The sequence below is a fragment of the Ranitomeya variabilis genome, chromosome 4 (assembly GCF_051348905.1).
Source record: "Ranitomeya variabilis isolate aRanVar5 chromosome 4, aRanVar5.hap1, whole genome shotgun sequence".
Taxonomy (NCBI): Eukaryota; Metazoa; Chordata; class Amphibia; order Anura; family Dendrobatidae; genus Ranitomeya; species Ranitomeya variabilis.
This window is the reverse complement of record NC_135235.1, coordinates 264,929,075-264,943,641: the sequence shown is the minus strand read 5'-3', so window position 1 is coordinate 264,943,641 and position 14,567 is coordinate 264,929,075. Positions and strand designations below refer to the sequence as shown.

The 14,567-nt window shown below is 47.0% G+C and overlaps 1 long non-coding RNA gene across 2 annotated transcripts in view; it reads right to left on the bottom strand.

Moving 5' to 3' along the window:
- LOC143764346 (uncharacterized) overlaps positions 1-14,567 on the bottom strand; it is a 48,698-nt gene that overhangs the window by 24,456 nt on the left and 9,675 nt on the right. Inside the window, exon 3 of one of the 2 annotated variants that reach the window (XR_013213155.1) lies at positions 6,471-6,739. The exons of the other annotated variant lie outside the window; for it this stretch is intronic. This is a non-coding gene — a long non-coding RNA (uncharacterized LOC143764346). The remainder of the gene's footprint in view (positions 1-6,470; positions 6,740-14,567) is intronic. 2 annotated transcript variants of the gene reach the window in all.

The window sequence follows — 14,567 nt, the reverse complement described above, 5'->3', positions numbered from 1 at the left end:
TTGGAGTTGGATAAGAGTCTGATGCCGTGGACAGATCAAGGTGATTCACGGCATCGGTCAATTGAAAATGTGCAGGAAAAGGTAGAAGGACCCTTCAGATGCTTTCCTCTTCACTTAGGAGGACCCTTCAGATGCTTTCCTCTTTACTTAGGAGAAGCGTCTAAGCCGGTTATTTGTCGGTAAATACTTCTACCAGAGCTCTTCCCTCCCTGGCAGGAGAACCAGTGTGTGTTGTTTCATAGTTGAGGTTGTTGTACTTTGCAAAATTAGAAAGCCAGCAAAAACTGGATCAAGGTCCATAGAATATCTCTCACAATATAATGAGTCAGCAATAGAGAAAGTATTAAAAAATAACTTTTATTACGATCATTAAAATAAAATAAAAAAAGAAATACCCGATCACCCACGCCCTAGGCGAAATACCCGATCACCCACGCTCTAGGCGATTGGAGTCATGAGATCCATAGGACATTTTTTTGCACCTTCTCCTGTCTAATAAAACTTTTGCAAAAAAGTTCTGGAAGCTAAATCAACCCTTCTTTTCGTCCACAATAAAATAAAATACAGCTACCCAAAGAGGGGAGGGGAGGGTAACAAGTGCAATAGGATTAATGAATGAAACTTCACTCCTCTCAATACAAGTTGAAAGCTGAATGTATGGATATCTAAATGTGGTGAGGCATAGAGGTGCAGATATCAGCGTATACAAAATATCAGACAACGGATTCCAGTTCTGTGAATATAGAGTGACTGGAGCATAAGCATAAAGATCCACCCAGATATATCATAAATAGCAAAATGGAGTTGATCACTTCCAATATCGGCCCGAGGTATGCGACTGCTTCCGATCCTTGAAACGCACCCGGAAGTGATCCCCAGAGGAATGCAGCGTCCATCTATTCTGACTCGTAGTGGAGATTATATCACTTCCAGGTCGGCCGACCAAAACTGCTTCCATCCTTGGAGCATGGTGCGTTCCACAGGTGGGCCGAACAGTTGGCGTGCGCATCTGCTATGCGCAAGTAAGTGCATCATTGCTCTGACTGGTTAGTTCAATTAATTTCCTTTGACAACTGCCTACTCTATAAGCCCAGCTATCTCTTGCCTCCCACAGTTACAGGAAGAGCCCAGGAGTGTCCTATTTGTCTGCACTACTAGTTTGCCCATGTGTGCTGTAGGTCCCCTGAAGAATCATACCTTGATGAAACGCATCATGATGCATAGGGAGAGTGCAGGGCCTCCACTTTAAGGGTCAGATGTGGGCTGCCCTTGTCAGGGTGGGAGTTTTGGAGACTAGGTTGTGCCAGCCGCATTAGGGTAGGGCCAGATTGTCTTCCCTGCTTCTCCTGGAGGAATCCCGAATTACCACAATGACCTCCTTGACTACTACTGAATGGGTGAGACTACTCCATTTTGCTATTTGTGATATATTTGGGTGGAACTTTATGCCTATGTTATTGCATTTATATCTCTGCACTCACACATGCAATTTTGTGACACATGGTGGTCCTACTAGGGTTTTATTTGTCCTATTTTTCTGTCAATTGATTTTTATCTAACATACCCTGTACGAACTGTCACTTTGTACCTCTTGTGCATGTTGTGAGTTTGTATGGATTGATACAGTGACTCTATATTCGCAGAACTGGAATATGTTGTCTGATATTTGGTATGCGCTGATATCTGTACCTGTATGCCTCACCACATTTAGATAACCACATATTTGGATTTCAACTCATATATTGAGAGGAGTGAGGTCTCCTTTATTAATACTATTCTACTTGTTACTCTCCCCTCCTTGTGTAGCTGTATTTTATTTTAATGGTTGTATTAATAGTTATTTCCTATATACTTTCTCTATTGCTGACATATTTTGTAAAATTGTTTAACAACATAGATATGTGGAAATAGTTCTATTCAGTCATAAGGTTCTTACTGCCAGATTCTTGCTGCAAGGTTCGTTTCTATACTAGAAGGCAATGAGGCTGAGTCCAAAGCAGGTGAAGTTTATTATCTCCCTAAACTTCCAAGAACTTCAGGGAAAACAGAAACAGCCTTTCTGACATAAAGGTATAACAGATGAAAACAGTCCTCAGAAAGTACAGGATCATCCATTAACAATTATTCCATCCAAGTCTGCAAAGGATCACAGTTCCTTTCACCTTTACAGAGTCAAGTCCCAGAGGTGTTTCTACCTCTATCTCCAGACAACTCTTGACAAGCTCAGCTGCCCTCTTACACCAGCTGAACCTTCTGTATTGGAGGATGAGACAAACCACTCCCGCCCAGCTCTTCCAGTCATTCCTAAAACCCGTACCCAAAATCTGGGCCCATTAAAACACCTCATAGCACTATACGTGCTGGATCCTGCTTCTCTAGGTTTCACATCACCAAGTTCTGGCACCGTCAACAACACATACCTGCCATTCAGAACCTGTCCAGCTGCTTTCTTAAACTATAGAAGAAAGAAGGAACATTGTTCTCCATCGCAAGCTTTAACTAAACTTTTACACTGATTCAGACCCCAAATTTACAAAAAAGAAAAACAGTTATAACGTTTTGAACTTGTTCTTTTTCACAGTATTGGAACAAGCATGAATAAAACTCATGACTTAAAAGAGTTGTCTGGTCTAAGAAAAAAAAGTCTGCAGTCACTCTATGTAATGGCAGACTGCTAAATCGTGACTGTGTGCAATTAGTACACTGACACGATCGATTTTATGCCCCATGCAGGTTAGTGGTAATGTACCTGACACCAATAGCACCACCTGCAGAACAGAAATCTTGAATAAGAGTCTCTTGAACAGACGACTTATGTCTGTTTGAACAGTTTTGTTCCCTACAAAGTTTATACTTTTCTAAACCCAGTAAAGAATCAGCACAATACTGGAACTGACTGAAGGCTACAAAGAAAACTTTGCTAGCAAGTGAGGGACGGGTCTGCAGTCCACTTCTAAAACTGCTTACAATTCCAAAAAACTTCAGGCCAGAAAACAGGAGCCCTTAACAAATCATACTTTGTAAGGGATGTCAAGCTTTCTGGGACTCTTTATACTTCCTTAATGTGCATGGGAAATCAATCTTGGGGAAAGATAGCAATCTCACGGATCCTGACCATATCTCACAATATAGTTTATGAGTTTCAGGTTACGCCCCTGAACGGCCCCCAGTACAGCCAAACAGCATTGAGCCTCCTACATATGGTGCAGATTATAGTGGAATCTTAGTGTATTTTTGGTGCAAAGGTTATAGGAAGCACAGGGGTTATTGATAGTTGGCAAACCCCTTCCCCTATAATTTGAATGCTAATCCACATTCTGTGGAAAATTTATTTTCCAAGTTTATACTAGTGATTACATTAAACTAAGTGATATCTATTTCTGAGTCATCTAAAAACAATAAAAATAAGGCCCGATAATCAGGAAGAAGCCTGCCAAAGAACACAACTGATCATCAAGTCAGCAATCTCCCATCTAAAGAGCAAAACGCTTGTTCATCAGGTGAGATTTGGCAGCATATTGTCTCACATAAACAGGAGACGTGCTGCTGAGAACATGATGTTGTATGCATACAGAACAATAGTGTCTATGTGCTCATGATCGTTATGGTCAACTTGTCTAATTGTCAGCTTGTCTAAACAGATCATTAAAAGACCACCGATTGTCTTGCGTGTAGCCAATCAGCAATCATTTATCACCCGAGGGTTGGCTAATTGAATTTGGCCCCTAGTTCTTCCTAAAATGAAAAATAATCACTCAGTATCTACATAAGTGTCTAATCTGCAGAGTTGTTAGAATTATGTTCAACTATTTTCATTTTTATCTGATTTATTTGTGTGTTTTTCTGATTTTCTAGTCACTTTACATAGTCAGTAATAGTAGCCATGTCAGTGCTCATAAAATTAGGGGCTTTACTTTAGAGCTGCAAGAAAATAGCTGGATGCCCTAACAATCAATATCAAATTGCAGTCAGAGCAACATTTTTGAAACCAACCAACAGCAAGATGTTTCTGACTTTCATATGTTGCCCTTTCCTTTCATACTCCAAAAACATACCATAGATTACTTCCGATTAAATTGGTTCAAATGTATGTACGGTATATTTGATATAACAATTCCTAAACAGTTTGCTCCACTAATAGCATAGATTGATATGAATGGTGAACCATAAATAAAGTGGTAACCCCCTTAGAAATTTCTGACTCAAGACAGTCCTGAGAAAATCAATCTAATATATAATTGCCTAGAATACTACTTCCTGCAATTTGTGCCAACTTCCGTGGCTTTGTCCGGAGCTATTGTCCGGAGCTATTGTCCGGAGCTATTGTCCGGAGCTAATGTCCGGAGCTAATGTCCGGAGCTAATGTCCGGAGATAAGTGACGTCACCAGTGTCCTACACCCAGGCAGAGCACAGTGGCCCCAGGCAGAGCACAGGGGCCCCAGGCCGAACATGGGGCCCCAGGCAGAGCACAGGGGCCCCAGGCAGAGCACAGGGGCCCCAGCCAGCATATGGGGCCCCAGGCAGAGCACAGGGGCCCCAGGCAGCATATGGGGCCCCAGGCAGAGCACAGTGGCCCCAGGCAGAGCACACACCAAATCGGAAACCGAGGGGCCCCGCCAACCAAATCGGAGGCCGAGGAGCCCCGCCCACCAAATCGAAGGCCGAGCGGCCCCGCCCACCAAAGCGGAGGCCGGGGGTCCCCGCCCACCAAATCGGAGGCCGGGGGTCCCCGCCCACCAAATCGGAGGCCGAGGGGCCCCGCCCACCACATCGGAGGCCGATGGGCCCCGCCCACCAAATCGGAGGCCGAGGGTCCCCGCCCACCAAATCGGAGGCCGAGGGTCCCCGCCCACGAAATCGGAGGCCGAGGGTCCACACCAACCAAATCGGAGGCCGAGGGGCCCCGCCCACCACATCGAAGGCCGAGGGTCCCCGACCACCAAATCGGAGGCCGAGGGGCCCCGCCCTCCAAATCGGAGGCCGAGGAGCCCCGCCCACCACATCGGAGGCCGAGGGGCCCCGCCCACCAAATCAGAGGCCGAGGGTCCCCGCCCACCAAATCGGAGGCCAATGGTCCACACCATCCAAATCGGAGGCCGAGGGGCCCCACCCACCAAATCGGAGGCCGAGGGGCCCCGCCTACCAAATCGGAGGCCGAGGGTCCCCGCCCACCAAATTGGAGGCCGAGGGTCCCCGCCCACCAAATCGGAGGCCGGGGGTCCCCGCCCTCCAAATCGGAGGCCGAGGGGCCCCGCCCACTACATCGGAGGCCGAGGGGCCCCGCCCACCACATCGGAGGCCGAGGGGCCCCACCAACCAAATCGGAGGCCGAGGAGCCCCGCCCACCAAATCGAAGGTCGAGGGGCCCCGCCCACGAAAGCGGAGGCCGAGGGTCCCCGCACACCAAATCGGAGGCCGAGGGGCCCCGCCCACCAAATCGGAGGCCGAGGGTCCCCGCCCACGAAATCGGAGGCCGAGGGTCCACACCAACCAAATCGGAGGCCGAGGAGCCCCGCCCACCAAATCGAAGGCCGAGGAGCCCCGCCCACCAAATCAAAGGCCGAGCGGCCCCGCCCACCAAAGCGGAGGCCGAGGGGCCCCGCCCACCACATTGGAGGCCGAGGGTCCCCGCCCACCAAATCGGAGGCCGAGGGTCCCCGCCCACCAAATCGGAGGCCGAGGGGCCCGGCCCCGCCCACCACATCGGAGGCCGAGGGGCCCCGCCCACCACATCGGAGGCCGAGGGGCCCCGCCCACCAAATTGGAGGCCGAGGGTCCCCGCCCACCAAATCGGAGGCCGAGGGTCCCCGCCCACCAAATCGGAGGACGAGGGGCCCCACCTGTGAAAATTTTACTGTGAAAATACCTGATGGGCACACAAGTATGCGCCAGTATGGGTACTAAGAGATTTTCCACATAATAATGAAATATTTTAAAATGTCATAGAACATACCAATATACATAGTTATTGATACATATTATTTATTATTTACATTATTGTTCTTAAGCAAAGAACCATTGTTGTGGCATTTGCCACAACACGCAAAGTTGTTGTCTGATGTCTTTCATCACTCCCCTCATAAGCATGTTCATGGATCCTGTGTAACTGTACCTTAAATAACAAGAATTGTCAAGAGCTGGTGAGTGCAGCCATTTTTTGTTCTTTCTTACTATTATTTATTAATTGTATTATTCTTACATTTGAATAAATAAAGTATATATGGATTCTAGACTCCCGATTCTTTAGAATCGGGCTGCCATCTAGTTCTTACATAAAACTGTTCACATATGTAGTCTCAGACTAGGCTCTTTGGTAAAATGACTGGCATCGATGATGGAAATCTGAAGGACCTCTTTAAAGTCAATTGGATCAATTATGCACCAATATCTCCCAGCATGTAGGATGTATGGAACCATCAGTATTTTAGCATTTCTGTTCCTAACATACAATATGGTGATCGGTGCTTACCTATCTTTGTTGTCCTCCTTGCCCACTGTATAGATGGTCGGTAAGGTTGGAGTTGGCTATGAAGCAGCTGCCGTCTCTAGATCCAGGTGTCTCAAGTTGGTCAATTCAAAATGTGCAGTAAAAGGTTATCAGTCACAGCTTTTTCAGGTGCTTTACTCAAGAGGCAGCACCAAAACCTTCTATTTTACGGCAGTTTTTATAGATAATATTTTTGCACTTGTAAAGTCGTAAGAATTGTGTGTCATGCTCCAAAGTTCAAAGATGAATTACTGTAAAACAAATTTCCTTAGAGAAATGAAAGTTAGTCGTTGTGCCTTCATATTTGCCCGCGCTCATCCCTTAAGCTTTATTGTGACACCAACTTTGCCTACATATGTCCACTGTCCCAAATTTGCTGGGACTGACCAGGTTCTTTGGAAATAACCCCCAGTGTCCCGTGCTATGAAGGCAGGCTCGGCATGGTATCCGTAAAACCCCCGGTGGGCCCTTGCTGAGAGAGAATCTTCATTCCCTGACAGCTCCTGCATCCAGCACAAGGTTCTTCTCCTGCACGTGGCGCCGGCAGCATGACGCCCTGTGAGGACAGAGCTATGGCTGCTTCACGCTCCTTTTGTCACGCTGTGTGCAGCCTGATTGATCCGGGAGATTCTGCAGACTGTTCTGTGTCTGTGAGCAGTGAAGAGTCTACAGGCTAAGAGCAGCTGCACAGTGACCCATGTGAGGAGTAACATTTTAAGAAGAAGGTTGTTATAACTTCTTCAACCCCTTAACGACCGCTGATACGCCTTTTAACGGCGGTAGTTAAGGGTATTTAAACCACAGCGCCGTTAATTAATGGCGCTGTAGAAAAAGTGTATAGCGCCCCCAGAGTCGGATTTCCTCCGGGGTCTCGGTTGCAGGGGGTAGCCGAGACCCCAGAGAACATGATTCGGATCGTTTTTACCGACCCTGGTTTTGCGATCGCCGTTACTAACCGTGTAATGGCGGCCGCAAAAAAAAAAAGTCTGACTTAATTTCTATCTCCTCTGATGTGATCGCACAAAGAGAGAAAGAGAAATAGGGTCCCCGATCCCTTCCCGGTAGCTCCCGGTGCTCCTTGGCCCTCATGCTTTTCCCCATGGGTGCCGCCATCTTCTCCTGGGAAGAAAATGGCAGGCGAATGCGCAGTGCGCACGCTGAGATCTGCCGGACGGCACCCAGCGGATCTCGGGGTCTCGGCTGCCGGGGGTAGCCGAGACCCCAAAGAACATGATTCAAGTCATTTTTTACCAACCCCTGTTTTGCGATCGCTGTTACTAACCGTGTAACGGCGGCTGCAAAACAAAAAAAAGTCCGATGTGCCATTTAATTTCTCTCTCTGATCACACATCAGGGGAGAGAGAAATAGAGTCCTCGATCCCCCCCGGTACCTCCCAGTGCTCCTCGGCTCTCCTGCTTCCCCCCATGGGTGCCGCCATCTTTTTCTGGGAAGAAAATGGCGAGTGCATGCGCACCCGGCAACAATAGGAAGATTTTTCCTATTGTTTCATTTTGGTCACCGTAATAGACCCTATCACAGTAATCAAAATGAAAAAAAAGTAAATAACCCCCCTTTTAGCAGCTCGCTAGTTAGGAAAAATAATAAAATAAAGAAAATGTATTTATTTCCATTTTCCAATTAGGGTTTGAGTTGGGCTAAAGTTAGGGTTAGGGTTAGGATTGGGGCTAAAGTTACGGTTAGGGTTGGGACTAATTTTAGGGTTAGAGTTGTGATTAGGGTTAGGGTTGGGATTAGGGTTTGGATTAGGGTTAGGGTTGAGATTAGGGTTGGGATTAGGGTTAGGCTTGGGATTAGGATTAGGTTTGGGATTAGGGTTATGTTTGGTATTAGGGTTACGGTTAGGGCTGGGATTAGGGTTAGGGGTACATTGGGATTAGAGTTGGGATTAGGGTTAGGTTTGTGGTTAGAGTTATGGTTAGGGTTTGAATTTAGGTTAGGGGTGTGTTGGGTTAAGGTTTTGATTAGGGTTATGGTTAGGGTTGGGATTAGGGTTAGGGGTGTGTTGGAGTTAGGGTTTTGATTATGGTTAGGGTTGGGATTAGGGTTAGGGGTGTGTTGGGGTTAGGGTTGTGATTAGGATTATGGATAGTGTTGAGATTAGGGTTATCGGTGTTCGGGTTAGGGTTGGAGTTAGAATTGGGGGGTTTCCACTGTTTAGGTACAACAGGGGGTCTCAAAACGCGACATGGCTCAACCATTGATTCCAGACAATTTTGCATTCAAATAGTCAAATGTTGCTCCCTCCCTTCTGAGCTCTGCCGTGCTCCCAAACAGTGGATTACCCCCACATATGGGGCATCAACGTACTCAGGACAAATTGAACAACTTTTGGGGTCCAATTTTTCCTATTACCCTTGGGAAAATAAAAAATTGCGGGCTAAAAAATCATTTTTGAGGAAAAAATAGATTTTTTATTTTCACGGCTCTGCGTTATAAACTTATGTGAAGTACTTGGGGGGTTCAAAGTGCTCACCACACATCTAGAAAAGTTCCCCAAGGGGGTCTAGATTCCAAAATGGTGTCAATTGTGGGGATTTCCACTGTTTAGGCACATCAGGGGCTCCCCAAACGCAACATGGCGTCCGATCTCAATTCCAGCCAATTCTGCATTGAAAAAGTCAAACGGTGCTCCTTCTCTTCCAAGCTCTGCCATGCGCCCAAACAGTGGTTTACCCCCACATATGGCATATGGGCTTATTCAGGAGAAATTGCACAACACATTTTGAGGTTAGTTTTCTCTTTTTACACTTGTGAAAATAAAATAAATTGGTTCTGAAGTAAAATGTTTGTAAAAAAAGTTAAATGTTAATTTTTTCCATCCACATTGCTTCAGTTCCTGTGAAGCACGTAAAGGGTTAATAAACTTCTTGAATGTGGTTGCGAGCACCTTGAGGGGTGCAGTTTTTAGAATGGTGTCACTTTTGGGTATTTTCAGCCATACAGTATAGACCCCTCAAAGTGACTTAAAATGTGAGGTGGTCCCTAAAAAAAATGGTTTTGTAAATTTTGTTGTAAAGATGAGAAATTGCTGGTTAACTTTCAACCCTTATAACTGCCTAACAAAAAAAAAAAAATTGTTCCCAAAATTGTGCTGATGTAAAGTAGACATGTGGGAAATGTTATTTATTAACTATTTTGTGTGACATATCTCTCTGACTAAAGGGCATAAAAATTCAAAGTCTGAAAATGGCAAAATTTTATTTTTTTGCCATATTTCCGTTTTTTTTCCATAAATAAACGCAAGTAATATCGAAGAACTGTTACCACTAACATGAAGTACAATATGTCACGAAAAAACTCAGAATCATCAGGATCCGTTAAAGCGTTCCAGAGTTATTACCTCATAAAGTGACAGTGGTCAGAATTGTAAAAATTGATATGAAAAAGTAGACGTGTGCACAGCCGTAAAGAGGTGCCAGAGTAGGTTCAACTTAATGTAATACAGGTGATTTAATGGAGTCCACAAAATAGCAGAAACGTTTCGGTCCTACATCCGGACCTTCATCAGTCACAGTTGATAAATGTGAGGGAGCAAGTGGACCCACAGAATTGCTGATTGTGGAATGAGATCACACTTGTGTGTGAGCGCTGCCTGTATGTGGGCAGTATAGCCCCAAATGAAGTGATATACCTTAAAATATCAGGACATAAGTGCCGTGCCTGTGTGACCTGTGACTGATGAAGGGACGAATGTAGGACTGAAACGTTTCTGTTATTTTGTGGATACCATTAAATCACGTGTATTACGTTAAGTTGAGTGCTGAGTTTTTGCTATATGATTGTAAAAATTGGCCTGGTCATTGAGCTGAAAATTGGCTCCTTCACTAAGGGGTTAAATTTGTCAACCTGGGGGCGGAGCTTAGCAGCTTTGGGGGGAGGGGCTTACCATTTAGGGCCACTACTCTAAGTGCAGGCTGCATCTTGGTGGAGAGGAGACAGGATTGGATGAGGAAGTAATAATGTGGCTTTACTGTCAGGTTTACAATGTGTTTGTGCTGTGTATCTTCTGTATACACGGCACTTGTTTCATGAGAGCTGCTGTATTTGTGTGCATGGTGCTTGTGTGACCAGTGTGTGCACAGTGCTTGTGTGACCAGTGTGTGCACGGTGCTTGTGTGACCAGTGTGTGCATGGTGCTTGTGTGACCAGTGTGTGCATGGTGCTTGTGTGACCAGTGTGTGCATGGTGCTTGTGTGACCAGTGTGTGCACAGTGCTTGTGTGACCAGTGTGTGCACAGTGCTTGTGTGACCAGTGTGTGCATGGTGCTTGTGTGACCAGTGTGTGCATGGTGCTTGTGTGACCAGTGTGTGCATGGTGCTTGTGTGACCAGTGTGTGCATGGTGCTTGTGTGACCAGTGTGTGCACAGTGCTTGTGTGACCAGTGTGTGCATGGTGCTTGTGTGACCAGTGTGTGCATGGTGCTTGTGTGACCAGTGTGTGCATGGTGCTTGTGTGACCAGTGTGTGCATGGTGCTTGTGTGACCAGTGTGTGCATGGTGCTTGTGTAACGTGTGCATGGTGCTCGTGTGACCAGTGTGCATGGTGCTCGTGTGACCAGTGCGCATGGTGCTTGTGTGACCAGTGTGCATGGTGCTTGTGTGACCAGTGTGCATGGTGCTTGTGTGACCAGTGTGCATGGTGCTTGTGTGACCAGTGTGCATGGTGCTTGTGTGACCAGTGTGCATGGTGCTTGTGTGACCAGTGTGTGCATGGTGCTTGTGTGACCAGTGTGTGCATGGTGCTTGTGTGACGTGTGTGCATGGTGCTTGTGTGACCAGTGTGCATGGTGCTTGTGTGACGTGTGTGCATGGTGCTTGTGTGACGTGTGTGCATGGTGCTTGTGTGACGAGTGCGTGCATGGTGCTTGTGCGTGCATGGTGGTTGTGTGACGAGTGCGTGCATTGTGGTTGTGTGACGAGTGCGTGCATGGTGCTTGTGTGACCAGTGTGTGCATGGTGCTTGTGTGACAAGTGTGTGCATGGTGCTTGTGTGACGTGTGTGTATGGTGCTTATGTGTATACACCTGTTCTTATGGCATGATGTGTTATTTAGAGGTGGGGACCCGTACACAATTCTTGCACAAGGGCTCTTTTCTCTCAGTTTCTGTTCCTGACCTCTGTATAATATGCATGTTTAGAATTACTAACATTAATGTTCTGTCATATACTACAACCTCTAAGGTTAGGTGCACATGATCAGTAAACGCTTCGGGTTGGACGCTGTGTACTTGTGATGCGTCCAACCCACAGCGTCCAGATGTTACAGCATAGTGGATGGGATTTCAAGATGTCCCATGCCCACTGTGCGTCCAATGATGCCCATGGTTCACCCGTGGAGACGGACATGCGGCGCTCCCTCCAGACAGCAGCATGTACAGTCCATTTCTCTTTCCGATTTCTCCGGCTGTGTGAGCAAGGCCTCAGTTAGATGCTGTATATGAATTGCATTGCAGCGTTTATACTGCATGGAAATCATATTTTGCTGGGGCTACTCGTTTACTTTGACCATAATTCACGGTGCGGCCAATAATCCCGTTATGCTGCAGCTACAATGCATTATAATGTGATGGAATGTGGCTGCATTGCATCCGGCAAGTTTTCTGGACCGCGGCACACAAGTGGGGAAAAAACAAATCATTTTGATTTTTTTGCACCAGTAACCTGCGATCACTTTTACTTACGCTCTGTTGCATTGATATTGGTTTGTAATGTGATATTTGGACGCAACTTGAGTCGTGAGCAAATTATTTGTTTATAATTTTCTATATTCCTAAGGGCAATTAAAAATAATCCCCTCTCCAGTCACTGGGGGATCAGACCGCTGGAACCACCATGATCCTGAGAACCAGCGCTCTGTAGAGCACCATGTAATAGACCTGTGGTTGATCATGCACAGTGTGGTGCCATGCACATGTGACTCTTCAAATAACGCCTTTAAGAGAGTGGTGAGGGGCACAACCAAGTAACGCAACATTCACTGATGTTTGTGAGGCAGGGTGGCTTTTTTTTGTCCCACACCGACCCTGTACGTGGGCCTGCTGGACTTCATGTGCCGCTGACATGCACGTTCTCCGCTCCCTGCTTCTCACGTATGCGGCTCGAGGCAGACACTGAGGACCCCCGTGGCCACCCCCAGGCTGCAGAGCGTGGCGGCAGGCTCTCACTGTGTATGATCCCGGCTGAGGAGAGAGGGACGTGCTTCAGGCAAGCCGCACTGCCGCCATTCTGACAGATTATACTGCTAACCTTCATCCCTGAAAATTACAGATTCAAACCTTCAGGGCCTGCTGGGAGTTGTAGTTTTGTTACTGCAGGGATGATGATGGGACAGGTGTTACATCTGAACCCGCAGCATCTAACATCACTCACACTGTAAGGCTACTTACACACTCTCGTTGTGAAGTCCGGCAGGCTCTTCTGTCTAGGAAAAGCCGGATGGAATTCACAGGATTCAGCACTTTCCTGATACAGCCAGATGCCCCTATTGACTATAATGGGAGGCCGGTAATGAGCCAGCAAAACAGGTTGCTGGAAATCATAGCATGCTTAGGTTTGGCCGCTTTGCTGGCTCAATGCCGGATCCTGGTGGTCTCGCCTTATAGTCAATGGGAGCATCTGGCTGCATCACTTGGATCCTGTGAAACCCGTCAGGCAGAGGTGGATTCATTGTAGTAAACAATTCTATTTAAAGTTGCTGGATAACATTTTCCTGCACCTTTAATAATGTTTAAAGGGAACCTGTCAGGTCCCCCGAGCCCCCAGAACCACCAGCAGTGTGTCCACATATGTAAATCCCCTGCCTAACAGTCCCTGTATTACATTACACACATAAGATCTGTAGAAAAAGTATTTGTAAAGTCCGTTTATGATATGTAAATGAGGGCTTTGACTAGTCGATGGGGTATTGGTGTCCTGAGACCAATCGGCCCACTTAGATGTTATGGCGCCCCTGTGCGTGTGATAACATGACTTACAAGCGCCGGCGTCATCGCCAGCTCTATACTTATCCTGCACATGCGCGGCTTCTTTCCCTCACTGCATTGATCCGCTGGAGTTGGGTGTACGCGTCCCGGCCTCGAGAGGCGCTCTGAGGCCATGTTCACACTTTGCGGTTTTTACCGCGGATCCACGGCGATTTTGATGCTGCGGGTCCGCAGCAGTTTCCATAGCGTTTACATTAACATGTAAACCCTATGGAAACCGCAAAACCGCTGTGCACATGCTGCGGGAAAAAACGCGCAGAAACGCAGCGGTTTAAAACCCGCAGCATGTCACTTCTTTGTGCAGAATCGCAGCAATTCTCCACCCATAGAAATGCATTGAACCGCTTACTTCCTGCATGGGGCTGTGCCCACGTTGCGGGAAGTAAGCGGATAATGTGCTGGTGGTACCCGGGGTGGAGGAGAGGAGACTCTCCTCCAGGCCCTGGGAAGCATAAATTGTGTAAAAAAAAAAGAATTAAAATAAAAAATGATGTTATACTCACCTCTCAGCGCTGCACGCGGCCGTCCGGTCTTCGGTTTGCTGTGCGAGCAGGGCCTGAGATGACGTCGCGGTCACATGACCGTGATGACGCCTCGGTCACATGACCGTGACGTCACAAAGTTCCTTCTCGGCACAGCATCTTTGGAACCGGACCGCCGGGTGCAGCCCCCAGGAGATCCGGACATCGGAGGGTGAGTATAACCAATTTTTATTATTTTTAACATTACTATTGATGCTGCATATTGCTGCATATGCAGCATCAATAGTATAGGAGTAATCCCGCAGCGGAAACCGCGGAACAAACCGCGATAAATCTGCAGGGATAACCGCAGCGGTTTTGCCCTGCAGATTTATCAATTCCGCTGCGTGATAAACCTGTAGAGCAGGCTGCAGAGTGTGCACGTGGCCTGAGCATGATCGGGAGTGCAGAAGACTGGTCAAAGGCCTCATTTACATATGGTAAACGGACTTTAGAAATACTTTTTATACCGATCTGTTTATGTGGGTAATGTAATAAAGGGGATGTTAGGCAGGGTGTTTATATATGCAGACACAACTGTGGAGGTTCTGGG